Source organism: Hyla sarda, unplaced genomic scaffold, assembly GCF_029499605.1.
Source record: "Hyla sarda isolate aHylSar1 unplaced genomic scaffold, aHylSar1.hap1 scaffold_1368, whole genome shotgun sequence".
In the NCBI taxonomy this organism is placed as follows: domain Eukaryota; kingdom Metazoa; phylum Chordata; class Amphibia; order Anura; family Hylidae; genus Hyla; species Hyla sarda.
Window position 1 is genome coordinate 46851 of NW_026607996.1, and position 21626 is coordinate 68476.

Consider the following 21626-nt stretch of genomic DNA (forward strand, 5'->3'; position numbering starts at 1 on the left):
AGCAGTGATAGTGCCCATGAAGGGGACCTTGTTGGGCCCGCCCCTTTCACGGTTATCGCTTCTCGGCCTTTTGGCTAAGATCAAGTGTAGTATCTGCATTTGGTCTGGTCGGAAGGTGTCTGTGGTACCCCGCTTCTCGGCCTTGGGGGATTGTCTCTCCTTACGGAGGGACTTCACCCCCTTGCTGCTATTGGGGAGCGGGCTTAGTCCACGGACAACGGGTTGCGATCCCCCTGTCTCTGGGACCTTGTGTCTCAGAAGGCATTTTCGGTACGTTGAGCGTTACCTGTAGCTTCGGAAGCACCTAGGGTACCCCCGACCTCTGCCTTGGGTAAGGGTTCCGCTTTTATAGCGGGATTCCGAGCCCCTGCTGCTATTGGGGAAGGGGCTTAGTCCCTGGGTGTGGAAGATGCCGTTCTCCTGGGCTTTCCCCTCTGGGGAAATGTCGATGCGAAATACCATCCGCATAGAGGTGTCGGAGAGCCATCGTCAGTTGAAGAACCTCCGCTTCATTGCGGAGGTGATTCTTCTTGACTACTTCCGCCTCAATAGGGAGGACATCCTGTGTCTAAATGACCAGGAAAGCCGTGGCCTGTATACCGTCACCTTCACGGCCACGGCGTGTTGCGATAACATCTATGCAACCTTGTCTGGTGCGGACCAGAGGGACGATCGACTCGACGGTCTTTCGTTCCAGTTCCTCTATGGTGAGGAACATATACCGTTGGTGGTGGCTATGCACAGCCCTCATGTGACCACGGAGGATATAGCCACTTTTCTTCGGCGATACTGCGAAGAGGTGCGATTCGCAAACAAAATCTTGAACTCCGTGCGGTTCTGGAACGGCAAGAGGAAGTTCTGGGTCAAGCTCCGTAAGGATCCCGGTGGTATTGGGGGTCTTTGCCATCCGCCCCCAAATTTTGCCATCGGGAGAGTTCGGGGCTTCCTGTTCTATCCTCAAATGCCTATGTATTGCCGAAATTGCTTGAGGTTTGGCCACACCCAGGAGACCTGCGGCGCGGAGCGTGTGATTCGCTGCAATAGGTGTGGCCAAGAAGGTCACATAGCCTCAAGATGTAGCCATACAATAAGGTGCAACCTCTGCGGAGAGGAAAATCACGATTTTAATTCCTGTCCCCATAAAGCAAAAACTACGATGGGTGGGTCAAGGCTGGGCCCACCCAAAGAGGGGACAGGACAAAAGACGTCCTTTTTTAAGATGCCCAAACCCCAGATGGCAGGTACTGATGGGTCCAGGCCCAAGACCTCTGGTGCTCCATCGGGGGGCCCACCGGTGGTAGTGCTAGGGGGAGGCCATGGGGATTCCACGAAGCCCGGGCGGGTGATCGAGTTTACTGCCCGGGAAATTGAAAGACGTCGATCGACTTCCTACCTGGCTCAAGAGCCCGCCGAAACTTCTGAAAGGGGCTCACCTGTGGCGGGTGGCAGCCGACGGGCCTCGGTGGGGGCAAAAGTGGACCCAAAATTGCAGCATAAGCCAGGTACTGGCTTGGCCCAGGGTCGCCCTGCTCCGGACGAAGAGGCCCCGGTGAAAGCCCGCCGGAAGGGGAGCCAGGTGGCCAGGTCTGAGCCCGGTCCTGTTACTCCGCCTATACAGGACAGGGCCAAGAAGACAAGTGGCGCCAAACCAGGGTTTGCTGCCCCGCCAGCAGTGGACCCGGTGGGTAAAACTGGCCATCGTCGATCGATGGGGAAGTTGGAGCAACAGTCCTCAGCAACGCTTGCTGGGGAACAAGCGATGAAAACTTCCCAAGGTAGCGGCAAAGGTTCCGGAAAAGAGGCCTCACAGGCCCCTGTGCAGCAGTTCCAGTCGTCAAATGATGAAAGAAGACGCAGATCCATCAGCCGGGGGCCAGAGATTACATCGAGTGAGAGCAACACAGAGGATATGGACAGCAGTGTGACATTTAAAAGACAAAGAGAAGAAGAAGAGGAAGACATTCAAAGGAAAGCGGCGTGCCGTAGTTCGGACGAGAGCGAGCTCAGGGTCGGGGCATCATCGATCTCAAGCTCCGACCCTCAGAACATCAAGGAGCTGATGACCCCGCAGGCGGGGGATGACGGTACGCAGCTTATTATTGACTTTGATTCTCCAAGCACGGACTCTCCATAAACTATGCCTATCCCTGTAAAAATTGCCTCACTCAATGTGAGGTCCTTAAAGAGCCCTGATCGCAGGGCTGCTTTATTTTCTTATCTAGAGACATGTGACTTTGACCTTTGCCTGCTACAAGAATGTGGAATCCCTAGTAAAATGGACTATAAAGACTTAAAAGAAGACTGGAAGCTGGGCCCATCCATATGGTCCGGTGCAAATGACTGTCGTTCTGTGGGTGTTGGGCTGCTCTGCCGAGGCCAGTCCTTTTCTATTCATACAGTAACTGAGATTGTGCCTGGCAGAGCTCTTTTAATTCATCTATATTTTAATGGACTTTTAATTCGTGTTTTAAATGTGTATGCCCCTCCTGATAAACAGGAGCGGGCAGAACTATTTGAAATTTTACCACTGTTTTGTGTTGGGTCTTCCCCCCTGCTGGTGGGAGGTGATTTTAACTGCATACGTGATGGGGAACACCGGCAGGGTGGGGATATTAATCGTAAAGACCGCACTTCTTACCTGCTTAAAAATTTTATTGATGATTTTAATTTGAAAGATTGCTGGAAGGATCTCTTGCCGGAGGACCCAGGCGCCACATGGTCCAATGGAAGAGTGAGCTCCAGAATCGATTTTATTTTTTCCTCTAGAGCTTTTAAACCCCTGAAATGCACGCTCGAGCAGAATATCTTCTCTGATCATAAGCTCCTCTTGGTGGGCCTGGAGCTAGAGGGGGAGCAAAAAGCAAAAAGGGGCCTCTGGAGATTAAACACCACACTCCTAGAGGACCCTGAGATAAAAGAGGAGTTTGTGCGGACCTACCAATGCTGGCAATCACAAAGAAAACCCCACGAGCCTATGCTGCACTGGTGGGAGGGCACCAAATCTAAAATCAGATTTTTTTTTATCAAAGCAGGTAAGAAGAAGGCAAAAATGGAAAAACAGTGGTTTTATGTTCTTAACATGCGTTTAAATGTACTTTTTAAATTGAAAGAAGCTGGTATGGATGTAGAAAATGATATTTTAAACCTTAAAACTGAAATAAAACATGCCATAGAAAAGAAAGGGAAACAAATCATTTTTAACTCACATGTGCAGCACCTGGAGGAGGGCGAGAAATGTTCCCGTTTCTTTTTTTAAAAAGTGATGAATAGGAGGGATATCATCCAAAACCTTGAGGGTGAATCCACTCCAAAAGGCATGTTAGATGCAGTTTTTAACTTCTACCAGCTTCTTTTTAATAAGAAAGATCTTAATCCATCCTTTTTAGAACATGTTCTTAATTCCCTTGATTTTAAGCTAGATGTTTTAGACCAGGAGGTTTTATCCCGTGATCTTAACTTAGATGAACTTTTATTTGTTTTTAAAAGTTTTTCTAGTGGGAAGGCCCCTGGGGAAGATGGTTTACCCATCGAATTTTATTTAGCTTTTTGGGATATTTTAAAGGATGATATGGTTTTATTGTATAAAGAAACTTTTATTGTTAATGAACTTCCCCCTTCCTGGAGGAGGGGGATTGTATCATTACTTTTTAAAAAGGGTGAAAAGGATATGCTAAAAAATTGGCGCCCCATCACACTTTTAAATGTTGATTATAAAGTTTTAGCCAAGTTATTAGCTGTCCGTTTTAAACCTTTTATTCATAAATTAATTCACCCAAATCAGGTTTGTGGGGTACCTGGAAGGTCTATAGCTGAATCCCTAAATATTTTAAGAGATGTTTTATGGTATTTTAAGGATAGAAATCAAACTGTAGCAATTTTATCCTTAGACTTTGAAAAAGCCTTTGATAGGGTCTCCCATGAATACCTGTTTTTAGTTCTTAAAAAGATGGCAGTGCCTGAAACGATTTTAAGCCGAATCATGCTTTTATACCGATCCTGTTTTAGTCAAGTCTCTGTTAATGGCTTTTTAACCAGCGGTGTTCCTCTTTTATCAGGTGTCAAACAGGGCTGCCCCCTGTCCCCACTCCTTTTTATTTGCGCAATCGAACCACTGATGGCCCTCCTCAGAAAAGACCGGGTAGTAAGAGGCGTACCGATACCTGGTGGAGGAGGGACCCATCTAAAGGTGTTGGGGTACATGGATGATGTCACCATACTGTGCCCGGACTCTCCATCCATGAGGGGGGCATTGAGGAACACCAGCTATTTCTGCGAGGTCTCTGGTTTTAAGCTAAACACAGATAAATGTGACTGTTTTTATATTGGCTCCTGGGATTCATCCATCACCCCAGGAGTCACAATGCAACAGGATCAAATTAAAGTTTTAGGTATTGTTTTTAACCAGGTCAATGATGGGAGCCCTAACTGGGATTCAGCTATAGCTAAGATGGAGAAGAAGATTTTAATGTGGAATCTTAGAAACCTTACCATGGAGGGGAAGATTTTAATAATAAAGATGGTTTTACTCCCTATTATGCTATACATTGCCATGGTATTTCCTCCATCTATTTTATACATTAAAAAAGTAACTAGAATTGTTTTTACTTTTTTATGGGGTTCAAAAATGGAGAAATTAAAGCGTGATTTTATGTACAAAAGTAAAGATAATGGCGGGAAAGATGTTCCTAACCTTTTTACTTTCTTTTACATAAAGTATTTCTGTTTCTGTTTTAAAATTATTAAATCCGATGGCATTTTTAGCTGCTTTTTAAGGTACGCTGCGGGCATGGTTTTTAAAAGATGGTTGCGCATCCCTCTGAACGCTCCGGTGCTTCTGTGTCCCCCAAAACATTATGTGGTGTTGGAAAAGACAGTCAGGCTCCTAGGTCTCCAAGATTTGGAGCCTGACATACTGGGGGACCAGAGAAAGGTATCAAAGGTCCTCAGGCGGAGTGAGGTTACCCTGGCAGTGTCCAATTTCACACAGGCAAGATCCAAAAAGGTATGGCGGAACGTGTACGGGAAGTTTCTGGCGAATGTACACAGGGATCTTGCCTGGGCAATCGTCCACCAGTGCCTCCCTACTCGTGAGTTTCAGCACAGGCGAGGACTGGTGGCGAGAGCCAAGTGCCCGAGAGATGGCTGCGGAGTGGACGAAACGGTGCTGCACATATTTTGGAACTGCCCTTTTGCACGGGAGCTTTGGAGGAAGGTAGGCCCACTTTTGAAGTGGGCCTGCGGCCTAAAAGATTTTAATCACGAATGTGTCTTTTACGGTCTTTTTAACTGCCCCAATTTTAAACAGCAGATGATCTGCTGGATGATTATTAATTGTTTTAAAAATGCCATCTGGAAAGTTAGGAACATCTTACTTTTTAAACATGATTTTATTGATGTTAAAAACTGTATAAAGCTGGCCCTGAGTGAGATGTACATCTATTACCTAAGAGACAAGAAACAGTTGGGGGCCAGCGAGGCAGCATCCATGTGGTGTCTGCCTCTATGGAACGAAATAACAGTATAATCAGTTTTTATGACATTTGTATAATGTTTTATCCTGCCATTTTTATTTTTTCTCCTTTTATTACTGGTTTTATTATTTGTATTTTAAAACTTTTGTGAACCTTTTATTATTTTGCATTTTAAATTTTGTATGGTTTCTTATTTATTCAATAAAATTTTGTTGAAACCTTATCTGTTCTTATCAGTTTAATATCTGATACGTCCCCTATCTGGGGACCATATATTAAATGGATTTTTGAGAACGGGGGCCGATTTCGAAGCTTGCTTCCGTCGCCCTATGCATTGACCCGATATGGCAGTATCTTCGGGTACAGTGCACCACCCCCTTACAGGGTTAAAAAGAAAGATTCCTACTTTCATTGCTACCTGCTTGCTGGCTAGCCAGCTAGCCAGCCCTGTGGGCCTTGCTGCTGCTGCAGCCAAAAAACAAAAGGTGGTGCTGCTGCTGCTTCTGCTGCTTCTGCTTCTGCTTGTGTCTGGCCCCTGTTGGAGCGTCCAGGCACAGGACTTCTGCTGCTGCTGACTAAATGGCCTCCTTAATTGGATCATTTGAGTAGCCAGCACACCTGTGCAGGTAGGGCATGACATGATAGGCAGCTGCCTTGATAGCGGGTGGGTGCTGAATGTTCCTAATTGACAAAATAAGATTAATGCTTATGAAGAAATATAAAATCTCATCCCTTCCCCAATATCGCGCCACACCCCTACCCCTTAATTCCCTGGTTGAACGTGATGGACATATGTCTTTTTTCGACCGTACTAACTATGTAACTATGTAACATAACATGGGGGGGGGGGGGGGTCTCCTGGCTGTTCACACAGGTGTGTCATTGCTGTACATTGACCATGCATTGCTTCTGTGGTATTGCAAAGGCAAAGACAAATGCTTCCAGCCATCCATTGCACTAATGGATTGGTCATCAGCTGGCTGTCTATGTCCCGCATCAATATAGACCAAAGTACAGAGGGTTAGGCTATGCTATTGTGCACCTACCTGATGCATCAGAAGGTGCGAGGCCCTTGCTAAATTCTGTGCACAGACTTTGAGATCTATGCTTTAGACTGTATCTAAACCTGCTCCAACATGGACTGACATTCTGGCCTACTTTCAGCCGATGCGACTTGTCTGTCGCTGAACAGTCGCTTTTTATGTATTCAGCACCTATGTATAATGTTGTAAAAATGCTCTAGAAGCTAAAGTCGCAGAAATGTCACACATATTTGGCCTGCAACTTTCTGTGCGACAAATTCAGACAGGAAAAATCAGTATAAATCCTTAGAAAATTATCCCCCAGTGTCTCCATCTGCTGGCGGTATTGAATAAGCATTGCTGCACTGATGGGGTATGCATTAGACGAAAAAAAAGAAGAAAAAGAAGAATAATACGCCCAGAAAAGAGGCGAAAAGGAGAAAAACGTAAAAAAACGTGAAAAAAAAGTAAGAGGAAGAGAAGGGAAAAAAAGGTGGAAATGGGTTTAAAAGTGATTTCGGCGGAGAAATATATATATATATATATATATATATATATATATATATATATGCGCACACACACATATAGATATAAACGTATTCTCCGTTGAGATATTGCAGCCGCTGCTGTGTCCAGGCCCAGGAGCCTTAGCACTGTGCTGTGATGTCACTCAATACCACTGACATCACTAGGTGTAAACAACATCTCTCCTTTGCTGTGTATGTGACTATGGAGCTGTTTGGTGATGTCGTCTATTACGGCCTTCATAGAAGCAACAGGAGATTGTTGCATCCATCTTGAACCCTCAGAACTACAGTGCTATGATGTCACTCACTTCCACAGGCCTTGCAGAGTGTAAACAACAACAACCCAGCTTTGTTGTGTATGTAACCAAAGGGATTTGTGATGTCACCTAGAACCTTCACAGCAGCGACAGCTTTATGAGGAGCATCAGCACTGCTCTGCCTGAGCAGAACCATCACCGCCATAGGTTGTCAAATAACCCGGATTTAACCCACACAGGTAAGTCCAATGGGGTGCAGGCATGTCCTCTATGCTTACAGCTTCCCGTGGGTGTTGGTTTGATACCGTTTGGGGACAGCCAAGGAGGCATCTGCAGGCAACAAAGGTAGGTGTGTGCTTGTGTGTGTGTTTCCTATGCAGATCCTAAGCCCAGTGTCACATGCAAGTAGGAGGAGTAAGAAGGGTTCCTGGCAAATCCGGGTTATGGATTGCATTTAAAAAGGCCCCGTGGGAGTGCAATGGGCCCCTGTCTTGCTGCTTAGCAATAATGGTATGGGTTTAGGTTCTGCTGTGTGTACTGGTGGTTGACTGCCCCCCAGCCCAGAGTGTGCATGGAAAATTGTCTGGCAGCCTCCCTGACAGCAAGCAGTGATAGTGCCCATGAAGGGGACCTTGTTGGGCCCGCCCCTTTCACGGTTATCGCTTCTCGGCCTTTTGGCTAAGATCAAGTGTAGTATCTGTTCTTATCAGTTTAATATCTGATACGTCCCCTATCTGGGGACCATATATTAAATGGATTTTTGAGAACGGGGGCCGATTTCGAAGCTTGCTTCCGTCGCCCTATGCATTGACCCGATATGGCAGTATCTTCGGGTACAGTGCACCACCCCCTTACAGGGTTAAAAAGAAAGATTCCTACTTTCATTGCTACCTGCTTGCTGGCTAGCCAGCTAGCCAGCCCTGTGGGCCTTGCTGCTGCTGCAGCCAAAAAACAAAAGGTGGTGCTGCTGCTGCTTCTGCTGCTTCTGCTTCTGCTTGTGTCTGGCCCCTGTTGGAGCGTCCAGGCACAGGACTTCTGCTGCTGCTGACTAAATGGCCTCCTTAATTGGATCATTTGAGTAGCCAGCACACCTGTGCAGGTAGGGCATGACATGATAGGCAGCTGCCTTGATAGCGGGTGGGTGCTGAATGTTCCTAATTGACAAAATAAGATTAATGCTTATGAAGAAATATAAAATCTCATCCCTTCCCCAATATCGCGCCACACCCCTACCCCTTAATTCCCTGGTTGAACGTGATGGACATATGTCTTTTTTCGACCGTACTAACTATGTAACTATGTAACATAACATGGGGGGGGGGGGGGGTCTCCTGGCTGTTCACACAGGTGTGTCATTGCTGTACATTGACCATGCATTGCTTCTGTGGTATTGCAAAGGCAAAGACAAATGCTTCCAGCCATCCATTGCACTAATGGATTGGTCATCAGCTGGCTGTCTATGTCCCGCATCAATATAGACCAAAGTACAGAGGGTTAGGCTATGCTATTGTGCACCTACCTGATGCATCAGAAGGTGCGAGGCCCTTGCTAAATTCTGTGCACAGACTTTGAGATCTATGCTTTAGACTGTATCTAAACCTGCTCCAACATGGACTGACATTCTGGCCTACTTTCAGCCGATGCGACTTGTCTGTCGCTGAACAGTCGCTTTTTATGTATTCAGCACCTATGTATAATGTTGTAAAAATGCTCTAGAAGCTAAAGTCGCAGAAATGTCACACATATTTGGCCTGCAACTTTCTGTGCGACAAATTCAGACAGGAAAAATCAGTATAAATCCTTAGAAAATTATCCCCCAGTGTCTCCATCTGCTGGCGGTATTGAATAAGCATTGCTGCACTGATGGGGTATGCATTAGACGAAAAAAAAGAAGAAAAAGAAGAATAATACGCCCAGAAAAGAGGCGAAAAGGAGAAAAACGTAAAAAAACGTGAAAAAAAAGTAAGAGGAAGAGAAGGGAAAAAAAGGTGGAAATGGGTTTAAAAGTGATTTCGGCGGAGAAATATATATATATATATATATATATATATATATATATATATATATGCGCACACACACATATAGATATAAACGTATTCTCCGTTGAGATATTGCAGCCGCTGCTGTGTCCAGGCCCAGGAGCCTTAGCACTGTGCTGTGATGTCACTCAATACCACTGACATCACTAGGTGTAAACAACATCTCTCCTTTGCTGTGTATGTGACTATGGAGCTGTTTGGTGATGTCGTCTATTACGGCCTTCATAGAAGCAACAGGAGATTGTTGCATCCATCTTGAACCCTCAGAACTACAGTGCTATGATGTCACTCACTTCCACAGGCCTTGCAGAGTGTAAACAACAACAACCCAGCTTTGTTGTGTATGTAACCAAAGGGATTTGTGATGTCACCTAGAACCTTCACAGCAGCGACAGCTTTATGAGGAGCATCAGCACTGCTCTGCCTGAGCAGAACCATCACCGCCATAGGTTGTCAAATAACCCGGATTTAACCCACACAGGTAAGTCCAATGGGGTGCAGGCATGTCCTCTATGCTTACAGCTTCCCGTGGGTGTTGGTTTGATACCGTTTGGGGACAGCCAAGGAGGCATCTGCAGGCAACAAAGGTAGGTGTGTGCTTGTGTGTGTGTTTCCTATGCAGATCCTAAGCCCAGTGTCACATGCAAGTAGGAGGAGTAAGAAGGGTTCCTGGCAAATCCGGGTTATGGATTGCATTTAAAAAGGCCCCGTGGGAGTGCAATGGGCCCCTGTCTTGCTGCTTAGCAATAATGGTATGGGTTTAGGTTCTGCTGTGTGTACTGGTGGTTGACTGCCCCCCAGCCCAGAGTGTGCATGGAAAATTGTCTGGCAGCCTCCCTGACAGCAAGCAGTGATAGTGCCCATGAAGGGGACCTTGTTGGGCCCGCCCCTTTCACGGTTATCGCTTCTCGGCCTTTTGGCTAAGATCAAGTGTAGTATCTGCATTTGGTCTGGTCGGAAGGTGTCTGTGGTACCCCGCTTCTCGGCCTTGGGGGATTGTCTCTCCTTACGGAGGGACTTCACCCCCTTGCTGCTATTGGGGAGCGGGCTTAGTCCACGGACAACGGGTTGCGATCCCCCTGTCTCTGGGACCTTGTGTCTCAGAAGGCATTTTCGGTACGTTGAGCGTTACCTGTAGCTTCGGAAGCACCTAGGGTACCCCCGACCTCTGCCTTGGGTAAGGGTTCCGCTTTTATAGCGGGATTCCGAGCCCCTGCTGCTATTGGGGAAGGGGCTTAGTCCCTGGGTGTGGAAGATGCCGTTCTCCTGGGCTTTCCCCTCTGGGGAAATGTCGATGCGAAATACCATCCGCATAGAGGTGTCGGAGAGCCATCGTCAGTTGAAGAACCTCCGCTTCATTGCGGAGGTGATTCTTCTTGACTACTTCCGCCTCAATAGGGAGGACATCCTGTGTCTAAATGACCAGGAAAGCCGTGGCCTGTATACCGTCACCTTCACGGCCACGGCGTGTTGCGATAACATCTATGCAACCTTGTCTGGTGCGGACCAGAGGGACGATCGACTCGACGGTCTTTCGTTCCAGTTCCTCTATGGTGAGGAACATATACCGTTGGTGGTGGCTATGCACAGCCCTCATGTGACCACGGAGGATATAGCCACTTTTCTTCGGCGATACTGCGAAGAGGTGCGATTCGCAAACAAAATCTTGAACTCCGTGTGGTTCTGGAACGGCAAGAGGAAGTTCTGGGTCAAGCTCCGTAAGGATCCCGGTGGTATTGGGGGTCTTTGCCATCCGCCCCCAAATTTTGCCATCGGGAGAGTTCGGGGCTTCCTGTTCTATCCTCAAATGCCTATGTATTGCCGAAATTGCTTGAGGTTTGGCCACACCCAGGAGACCTGCGGCGCGGAGTGTGTGATTCGCTGCAATAGGTGTGGCCAAGAAGGTCACATAGCCTCAAGATGTAGCCATACGATAAGGTGCAACCTCTGCGGAGAGGAAAAACACGATTTTAATTCCTGTCCCCATAAAGCAAAAACTACGATGGGTGGGTCAAGGCTGGGCCCACCCAAAGAGGGGACAGGACAAAAGACGTCCTTTTTTAAGATGCCCAAACCCCAGATGGCAGGTACTGATGGGTCCAGGCCCAAGACCTCTGGTGCTCCATCGGGGGGCCCACCGGTGGTAGTGCTAGGGGGAGGCCATGGGGATTCCACGAAGCCCGGGCGGGTGATCGAGTTTACTGCCCGGGAAATTGAAAGACGTCGATCGACTTCCTACCTGGCTCAAGAGCCCGCCGAAACTTCTGAAGGGGGCTCACCTATGGCGGGTGGCAGCCGACGGGCCTCGGTGGGGGCAAAAGTGGACCCAAAATTGCAGCATAAGCCAGGTACTGGCTTGGCCCAGGGTCGCCCTGCTCCGGACGAAGAGGCCCCGGTGAAAGCCCGCCGGAAGGGGAGCCAGGTGGCCAGGTCTGAGCCCGGTCCTGTTACTCCGCCTATACAGGACAGGGCCAAGAAGACAAGTGGCGCCAAACCAGGGTTTGCTGCCCCGCCAGCAGTGGACCCGGTGGGTAAAACTGGCCATCGTCGATCGATGGGGAAGTTGGAGCAACAGTCCTCAGCAACGCTTGCTGGGGAACAAGCGATGAAAACTTCCCAAGGTAGCGGCAAAGGTTCCGGAAAAGAGGCCTCACAGGCCCCTGTGCAGCAGTTCCAGTCGTCAAATGATGAAAGAAGACGCAGATCCATCAGCTGGGGGCCAGAGATTACATCGAGTGAGAGCAACACAGAGGATATGGACAGCAGTGTGACATTTAAAAGACAAAGAGAAGAAGAAGAGGAAGACATTCAAAGGAAAGCGGCGTGCCGTAGTTCGGACGAGAGCGAGCTCAGGGTCGGGGCATCATCGATCTCAAGCTCCGACCCTCAGAACATCAAGGAGCTGATGACCCCGCAGGCGGGGGATGACGGTACGCAGCTTATTATTGACTTTGATTCTCCAAGCACGGACTCTCCATAAACTATGCCTATCCCTGTAAAAATTGCCTCACTCAATGTGAGGTCCTTAAAGAGCCCTGATCGCAGGGCTGCTTTATTTTCTTATCTAGAGACATGTGACTTTGACCTTTGCCTGCTACAAGAATGTGGAATCCCTAGTAAAATGGACTATAAAGACTTAAAAGAAGACTGGAAGCTGGGCCCATCCATATGGTCCGGTGCAAATGACTGTCGTTCTGTGGGTGTTGGGCTGCTCTGCCGAGGCCAGTCCTTTTCTATTCATACAGTAACTGAGATTGTGCCTGGCAGAGCTCTTTTAATTCATCTATATTTTAATGGACTTTTAATTCGTGTTTTAAATGTGTATGCCCCTCCTGATAAACAGGAGCGGGCAGAACTATTTGAAATTTTACCACTGTTTTGTGTTGGGTCTTCCCCCCTGCTGGTGGGAGGTGATTTTAACTGCATACGTGATGGGGAACACCGGCAGGGTGGGGATATTAATCGTAAAGACCGCACTTCTTACCTGCTTAAAAATTTTATTGATGATTTTAATTTGAAAGATTGCTGGAAGGATCTCTTGCCGGAGGACCCGGGCGCCACATGGTCCAATGGAAGAGTGAGCTCCAGAATCGATTTTATTTTTTCCTCTAGAGCTTTTAAACCCCTGAAATGCACGCTCGAGCAGAATATCTTCTCTGATCATAAGCTCCTCTTGGTGGGCCTGGAGCTAGAGGGGGAGCAAAAAGCAAAAAGGGGCCTCTGGAGATTAAACACCACACTCCTAGAGGACCCTGAGATAAAAGAGGAGTTTGTGCGGACCTACCAATGCTGGCAATCACAAAGAAAACCCCACGAGCCTATGCTGCACTGGTGGGAGGGCACCAAATCTAAAATCAGATTTTTTTTTATCAAAGCAGGTAAGAAGAAGGCAAAAATGGAAAAACAGTGGTTTTATGTTCTTAACATGCGTTTAAATGTACTTTTTAAATTGAAAGAAGCTGGTATGGATGTAGAAAATGATATTTTAAACCTTAAAACTGAAATAAAACATGCCATAGAAAAGAAAGGGAAACAAATCATTTTTAACTCACATGTGCAGCACCTGGAGGAGGGCGAGAAATGTTCCCGTTTCTTTTTTAAAAAAGTGATGAATAGGAGGGATATCATCCAAAACCTTGAGGGTGAATCCACTCCAAAAGGCATGTTAGATGCAGTTTTTAACTTCTACCAGCTTCTTTTTAATAAGAAAGATCTTAATCCATCCTTTTTAGAACATGTTCTTAATTCCCTTGATTTTAAGCTAGATGTTTTAGACCAGGAGGTTTTATCCCGTGATCTTAACTTAGATGAACTTTTATTTGTTTTTAAAAGTTTTTCTAGTGGGAAGGCCCCTGGGGAAGATGGTTTACCCATCGAATTTTATTTAGCTTTTTGGGATATTTTAAAGGATGATATGGTTTTATTGTATAAAGAAACTTTTATTGTTAATGAACTTCCCCCTTCCTGGAGGAGGGGGATTGTATCATTACTTTTTAAAAAGGGTGAAAAGGATATGCTAAAAAATTGGCGCCCCATCACACTTTTAAATGTCGATTATAAAGTTTTAGCCAAGTTATTAGCTGTCCGTTTTAAACCTTTTATTCATAAATTAATTCACCCAAATCAGGTTTGTGGGGTACCTGGAAGGTCTATAGCTGAATCCCTAAATATTTTAAGAGATGTTTTATGGTATTTTAAGGATAGAAATCAAACTGTAGCAATTTTATCCTTAGACTTTGAAAAAGCCTTTGATAGGGTCTCCCATGAATACCTGTTTTTAGTTCTTAAAAAGATGGCAGTGCCTGAAACGATTTTAAGCCGAATCATGCTTTTATACCGATCCTGTTTTAGTCAAGTCTCTGTTAATGGCTTTTTAACCAGCGGTGTTCCTCTTTTATCAGGTGTCAAACAGGGCTGCCCCCTGTCCCCACTCCTTTTTATTTGCGCAATCGAACCACTGATGGCCCTCCTCAGAAAAGACCGGGTAGTAAGAGGCGTACCGATACCTGGTGGAGGAGGGACCCATCTAAAGGTGTTGGGGTACATGGATGATGTCACCATACTGTGCCCGGACTCTCCATCCATGAGGGGGGCATTGAGGAACACCAGCTATTTCTGCGAGGTCTCTGGTTTTAAGCTAAACACAGATAAATGTGACTGTTTTTATATTGGCTCCTGGGATTCATCCATCACCCCAGGAGTCACAATGCAACAGGATCAAATTAAAGTTTTAGGTATTGTTTTTAACCAGGTCAATGATGGGAGCCCTAACTGGGATTCAGCTATAGCTAAGATGGAGAAGAAGATTTTAATGTGGAATCTTAGAAACCTTACCATGGAGGGGAAGATTTTAATAATAAAGATGGTTTTACTCCCTATTATGCTATACATTGCCATGGTATTTCCTCCATCTATTTTATACATTAAAAAAGTAACTAGAATTGTTTTTACTTTTTTATGGGGTTCAAAAATGGAGAAATTAAAGCGTGATTTTATGTACAAAAGTAAAGATAATGGCGGGAAAGATGTTCCTAACCTTTTTACTTTCTTTTACATAAAGTATTTCTGTTTCTGTTTTAAAATTATTAAATCCGATGGCATTTTTAGCTGCTTTTTAAGGTACGCTGCGGGCATGGTTTTTAAAAGATGGTTGCGCATCCCTCTGAACGCTCCGGTGCTTCTGTGTCCCCCAAAACATTATGTGGTGTTGGAAAAGACAGTCAGGCTCCTAGGTCTCCAAGATTTGGAGCCTGACATACTGGGGGACCAGAGAAAGGTATCAAAGGTCCTCAGGCGGAGTGAGGTTACCCTGGCAGTGTCCAATTTCACACAGGCAAGATCCAAAAAGGTATGGCGGAACGTGTACGGGAAGTTTCTGGCGAATGTACACAGGGATCTTGCCTGGGCAATCGTCCACCAGTGCCTCCCTACTCGTGAGTTCCAGCACAGGCGAGGACTGGTGGCGAGAGCCAAGTGCCCGAGAGATGGCTGCGGAGTGGACGAAACGGTGCTGCACATATTTTGGAACTGCCCTTTTGCACGGGAGCTTTGGAGGAAGGTAGGCCCACTTTTGAAGTGGGCCTGCGGCCTAAAAGATTTTAATCACGAATGTGTCTTTTACGGTCTTTTTAACTGCCCCAATTTTAAACAGCAGATGATCTGCTGGATGATTATTAATTGTTTTAAAAATGCCATCTGGAAAGTTAGGAACATCTTACTTTTTAAACATGATTTTATTGATGTTAAAAACTGTATAAAGCTGGCCCTGAGTGAGATGTACATCTATTACCTAAGAGACAAGAAACAGTTGGGGGCCAGCGAGGCAGCATCCATGTGGTGTCTGCCTCTATGGAACGAAATAACAGTATAATCAGTTTTTATGACATTTGTATAATGTTTTATCCTGCCATTTTTATTTTTTCTCCTTTTATTACTGGTTTTATTATTTGTATTTTAAAACTTTTGTGAACCTTTTATTATTTTGCATTTTAAATTTTGTATGGTTTCTTATTTATTCAATAAAATTTTGTTGAAACCTTATCTGTTCTTATCAGTTTAATATCTGATACGTCCCCTATCTGGGGACCATATATTAAATGGATTTTTGAGAACGGGGGCCGATTTCGAAGCTTGCTTCCGTCGCCCTATGCATTGACCCGATATGGCAGTATCTTCGGGTACAGTGCACCACCCCCTTACAGGGTTAAAAAGAAAGATTCCTACTTTCATTGCTACCTGCTTGCTGGCTAGCCAGCTAGCCAGCCCTGTGGGCCTTGCTGCTGCTGCAGCCAAAAAACAAAAGGTGGTGCTGCTGCTGCTTCTGCTGCTTCTGCTTCTGCTTGTGTCTGGCCCCTGTTGGAGCGTCCAGGCACAGGACTTCTGCTGCTGCTGACTAAATGGCCTCCTTAATTGGATCATTTGAGTAGCCAGCACACCTGTGCAGGTAGGGCATGACATGATAGGCAGCTGCCTTGATAGCGGGTGGGTGCTGAATGTTCCTAATTGACAAAATAAGATTAATGCTTATGAAGAAATATAAAATCTCATCCCTTCCCCAATATCGCGCCACACCCCTACCCCTTAATTCCCTGGTTGAACGTGATGGACATATGTCTTTTTTCGACCGTACTAACTATGTAACTATGTAACATAACATGGGGGGGGGGGGGTCTCCTGGCTGTTCACACAGGTGTGTCATTGCTGTACATTGACCATGCATTGCTTCTGTGGTATTGCAAAGGCAAAGACAAATGCTTCCAGCCATCCATTGCACTAATGGATTGGTCATCAGCTGGCTGTCTATGTCCCGCATCAATATAGACCAAAGTACAGAGGGTTAGGCTATGCTATTGTGCACCTACCTGATGCATCAGAAGGTGCGAGGCCCTTGCTAAATTCTGTGCACAGACTTTGAGATCTATGCTTTAGACTGTATCTAAACCTGCTCCAACATGGACTGACATTCTGGCCTACTTTCAGCCGATGCGACTTGTCTGTCGCTGAACAGTCGCTTTTTATGTATTCAGCACCTATGTATAATGTTGTAAAAATGCTCTAGAAGCTAAAGTCGCAGAAATGTCACACATATTTGGCCTGCAACTTTCTGTGCGACAAATTCAGACAGGAAAAATCAGTATAAATCCTTAGAAAATTATCCCCCAGTGTCTCCATCTGCTGGCGGTATTGAATAAGCATTGCTGCACTGATGGGGTATGCATTAGACGAAAAAAAAGAAGAAAAAGAAGAATAATACGCCCAGAAAAGAGGCGAAAAGGAGAAAAACGTAAAAAAACGTGAAAAAAAAGTAAGAGGAAGAGAAGGGAAAAAAAGGTGGAAATGGGTTTAAAAGTGATTTCGGCGGAGAAATATATATATATATATATATATATATATATATATATATATATATATATATATATGCGCACACACACATATAGATATAAACGTATTCTCCGTTGAGATATTGCAGCCGCTGCTGTGTCCAGGCCCAGGAGCCTTAGCACTGTGCTGTGATGTCACTCAATACCACTGACATCACTAGGTGTAAACAACATCTCTCCTTTGCTGTGTATGTGACTATGGAGCTGTTTGGTGATGTCGTCTATTACGGCCTTCATAGAAGCAACAGGAGATTGTTGCATCCATCTTGAACCCTCAGAACTACAGTGCTATGATGTCACTCACTTCCACAGGCCTTGCAGAGTGTAAACAACAACAACCCAGCTTTGTTGTGTATGTAACCAAAGGGATTTGTGATGTCACCTAGAACCTTCACAGCAGCGACAGCTTTATGAGGAGCATCAGCACTGCTCTGCCTGAGCAGAACCATCACCGCCATAGGTTGTCAAATAACCCGGATTTAACCCACACAGGTAAGTCCAATGGGGTGCAGGCATGTCCTCTATGCTTACAGCTTCCCGTGGGTGTTGGTTTGATACCGTTTGGGGACAGCCAAGGAGGCATCTGCAGGCAACAAAGGTAGGTGTGTGCTTGTGTGTGTGTTTCCTATGCAGATCCTAAGCCCAGTGTCACATGCAAGTAGGAGGAGTAAGAAGGGTTCCTGGCAAATCCGGGTTATGGATTGCATTTAAAAAGGCCCCGTGGGAGTGCAATGGGCCCCTGTCTTGCTGCTTAGCAATAATGGTATGGGTTTAGGTTCTGCTGTGTGTACTGGTGGTTGACTGCCCCCCAGCCCAGAGTGTGCATGGAAAATTGTCTGGCAGCCTCCCTGACAGCAAGCAGTGATAGTGCCCATGAAGGGGACCTTGTTGGGCCCGCCCCTTTCACGGTTATCGCTTCTCGGCCTTTTGGCTAAGATCAAGTGTAGTATCTGTTCTTATCAGTTTAATATCTGATACGTCCCCTATCTGGGGACCATATATTAAATGGATTTTTGAGAACGGGGGCCGATTTCGAAGCTTGCTTCCGTCGCCCTATGCATTGACCCGATATGGCAGTATCTTCGGGTACAGTGCACCACCCCCTTACAGGGTTAAAAAGAAAGATTCCTACTTTCATTGCTACCTGCTTGCTGGCTAGCCAGCTAGCCAGCCCTGTGGGCCTTGCTGCTGCTGCAGCCAAAAAACAAAAGGTGGTGCTGCTGCTGCTTCTGCTGCTTCTGCTTCTGCTTGTGTCTGGCCCCTGTTGGAGCGTCCAGGCACAGGACTTCTGCTGCTGCTGACTAAATGGCCTCCTTAATTGGATCATTTGAGTAGCCAGCACACCTGTGCAGGTAGGGCATGACATGATAGGCAGCTGCCTTGATAGCGGGTGGGTGCTGAATGTTCCTAATTGACAAAATAAGATTAATGCTTATGAAGAAATATAAAATCTCATCCCTTCCCCAATATCGCGCCACACCCCTACCCCTTAATTCCCTGGTTGAACGTGATGGACATATGTCTTTTTTCGACCGTACTAACTATGTAACTATGTAACATAACATGGGGGGGGGGGGGGTCTCCTGGCTGTTCACACAGGTGTGTCATTGCTGTACATTGACCATGCATTGCTTCTGTGGTATTGCAAAGGCAAAGACAAATGCTTCCAGCCATCCATTGCACTAATGGATTGGTCATCAGCTGGCTGTCTATGTCCCGCATCAATATAGACCAAAGTACAGAGGGTTAGGCTATGCTATTGTGCACCTACCTGATGCATCAGAAGGTGCGAGGCCCTTGCTAAATTCTGTGCACAGACTTTGAGATCTATGCTTTAGACTGTATCTAAACCTGCTCCAACATGGACTGACATTCTGGCCTACTTTCAGCCGATGCGACTTGTCTGTCGCTGAACAGTCGCTTTTTATGTATTCAGCACCTATGTATAATGTTGTAAAAATGCTCTAGAAGCTAAAGTCGCAGAAATGTCACACATATTTGGCCTGCAACTTTCTGTGCGACAAATTCAGACAGGAAAAATCAGTATAAATCCTTAGAAAATTATCCCCCAGTGTCTCCATCTGCTGGCGGTATTGAATAAGCATTGCTGCACTGATGGGGTATGCATTAGACGAAAAAAAAGAAGAAAAAGAAGAATAATACGCCCAGAAAAGAGGCGAAAAGGAGAAAAACGTAAAAAAACGTGAAAAAAAAGTAAGAGGAAGAGAAGGGAAAAAAAGGTGGAAATGGGTTTAAAAGTGATTTCGGCGGAGAAATATATATATATATATATATATATATATATATATATATATATATATGCGCACACACACATATAGATATAAACGTATTCTCCGTTGAGATATTGCAGCCGCTGCTGTGTCCAGGCCCAGGAGCCTTAGCACTGTGCTGTGATGTCACTCAATACCACTGACATCACTAGGTGTAAACAACATCTCTCCTTTGCTGTGTATGTGACTATGGAGCTGTTTGGTGATGTCGTCTATTACGGCCTTCATAGAAGCAACAGGAGATTGTTGCATCCATCTTGAACCCTCAGAACTACAGTGCTATGATGTCACTCACTTCCACAGGCCTTGCAGAGTGTAAACAACAACAACCCAGCTTTGTTGTGTATGTAACCAAAGGGATTTGTGATGTCACCTAGAACCTTCACAGCAGCGACAGCTTTATGAGGAGCATCAGCACTGCTCTGCCTGAGCAGAACCATCACCGCCATAGGTTGTCAAATAACCCGGATTTAACCCACACAGGTAAGTCCAATGGGGTGCAGGCATGTCCTCTATGCTTACAGCTTCCCGTGGGTGTTGGTTTGATACCGTTTGGGGACAGCCAAGGAGGCATCTGCAGGCAACAAAGGTAGGTGTGTGCTTGTGTGTGTGTTTCCTATGCAGATCCTAAGCCCAGTGTCACATGCAAGTAGGAGGAGTAAGAAGGGTTCCTGGCAAATCCGGGTTATGGATTGCATTTAAAAAGGCCCCGTGGGAGTGCAATGGGCCCCTGTCTTGCTGCTTAGCAATAATGGTATGGGTTTAGGTTCTGCTGTGTGTACTGGTGGTTGACTGCCCCCCAGCCCAGAGTGTGCATGGAAAATTGTCTGGCAGCCTCCCTGACAGCAAGCAGTGATAGTGCCCATGAAGGGGACCTTGTTGGGCCCGCCCCTTTCACGGTTATTGCTTCTCGGCCTTTTGGCTAAGATCAAGTGTAGTATCTGTTCTTATCAGTTTAATATCTGATACGTCCCCTATCTGGGGACCATATATTAAATGGATTTTTGAGAACGGGGGCCGATTTCGAAGCTTGCTTCCGTCGCCCTATGCATTGACCCGATATGGCAGTATCTTCGGGTACAGTGCACCACCCCCTTACAGGGTTAAAAAGAAAGATTCCTACTTTCATTGCTACCTGCTTGCTGGCTAGCCAGCTAGCCAGCCCTGTGGGCCTTGCTGCTGCTGCAGCCAAAAAACAAAAGGTGGTGCTGCTGCTGCTTCTGCTGCTTCTGCTTCTGCTTGTGTCTGGCCCCTGTTGGAGCGTCCAGGCACAGGACTTCTGCTGCTGCTGACTAAATGGCCTCCTTAATTGGATCATTTGAGTAGCCAGCACACCTGTGCAGGTAGGGCATGACATGATAGGCAGCTGCCTTGATAGCGGGTGGGTGCTGAATGTTCCTAATTGACAAAATAAGATTAATGCTTATGAAGAAATATAAAATCTCATCCCTTCCCCAATATCGCGCCACACCCCTACCCCTTAATTCCCTGGTTGAACGTGATGGACATATGTCTTTTTTCGACCGTACTAACTATGTAACTATGTAACATAACATGGGGGGGGGGGGGTCTCCTGGCTGTTCACACAGGTGTGTCATTGCTGTACATTGACCATGCATTGCTTCTGTGGTATTGCAAAGGCAAAGACAAATGCTTCCAGCCATCCATTGCACTAATGGATTGGTCATCAGCTGGCTGTCTATGTCCCGCATCAATATAGACCAAAGTACAGAGGGTTAGGCTATGCTATTGTGCACCTACCTGATGCATCAGAAGGTGCGAGGCCCTTGCTAAATTCTGTGCACAGACTTTGAGATCTATGCTTTAGACTGTATCTAAACCTGCTCCAACATGGACTGACATTCTGGCCTACTTTCAGCCGATGCGACTTGTCTGTCGCTGAACAGTCGCTTTTTATGTATTCAGCACCTATGTATAATGTTGTAAAAATGCTCTAGAAGCTAAAGTCGCAGAAATGTCACACATATTTGGCCTGCAACTTTCTGTGCGACAAATTCAGACAGGAAAAATCAGTATAAATCCTTAGAAAATTATCCCCCAGTGTCTCCATCTGCTGGCGGTATTGAATAAGCATTGCTGCACTGATGGGGTATGCATTAGACGAAAAAAAAGAAGAAA

At 46.0% G+C, this 21626-nt stretch overlaps 5 non-coding genes and 2 pseudogenes across 5 annotated transcripts; all 7 read left to right on the forward strand.

Moving 5' to 3' along the window:
• Positions 1–54: 54 nt before the first annotated feature.
• Positions 55–272, forward strand: LOC130306347 (U2 spliceosomal RNA; annotated as a pseudogene).
• A 5389-nt stretch (positions 273–5661) lies between these two features.
• On the forward strand, positions 5662–5847 carry LOC130306343 (U2 spliceosomal RNA). The gene has a single exon (XR_008855712.1). It is a non-coding gene; the product is annotated as a U2 spliceosomal RNA (small nuclear RNA).
• Positions 5848–7935: 2088 nt separating this feature from the next.
• On the forward strand, positions 7936–8126 carry LOC130306324 (U2 spliceosomal RNA). The gene has a single exon (XR_008855694.1). It is a non-coding gene; the product is annotated as a U2 spliceosomal RNA (small nuclear RNA).
• Positions 8127–10216: 2090 nt separating this feature from the next.
• Positions 10217–10434, forward strand: LOC130306348 (U2 spliceosomal RNA; annotated as a pseudogene).
• Positions 10435–15823: 5389 nt separating this feature from the next.
• On the forward strand, positions 15824–16009 carry LOC130306344 (U2 spliceosomal RNA). Its single transcript, XR_008855713.1, has one exon. It is a non-coding gene; the product is annotated as a U2 spliceosomal RNA (small nuclear RNA).
• Positions 16010–18107: 2098 nt separating this feature from the next.
• Positions 18108–18298, forward strand: LOC130306325 (U2 spliceosomal RNA). Its single transcript, XR_008855695.1, has one exon. It is a non-coding gene; the product is annotated as a U2 spliceosomal RNA (small nuclear RNA).
• A 2091-nt stretch (positions 18299–20389) lies between these two features.
• On the forward strand, positions 20390–20580 carry LOC130306341 (U2 spliceosomal RNA). Its single transcript, XR_008855710.1, has one exon. It is a non-coding gene; the product is annotated as a U2 spliceosomal RNA (small nuclear RNA).
• Positions 20581–21626: the final 1046 nt, after the last annotated feature.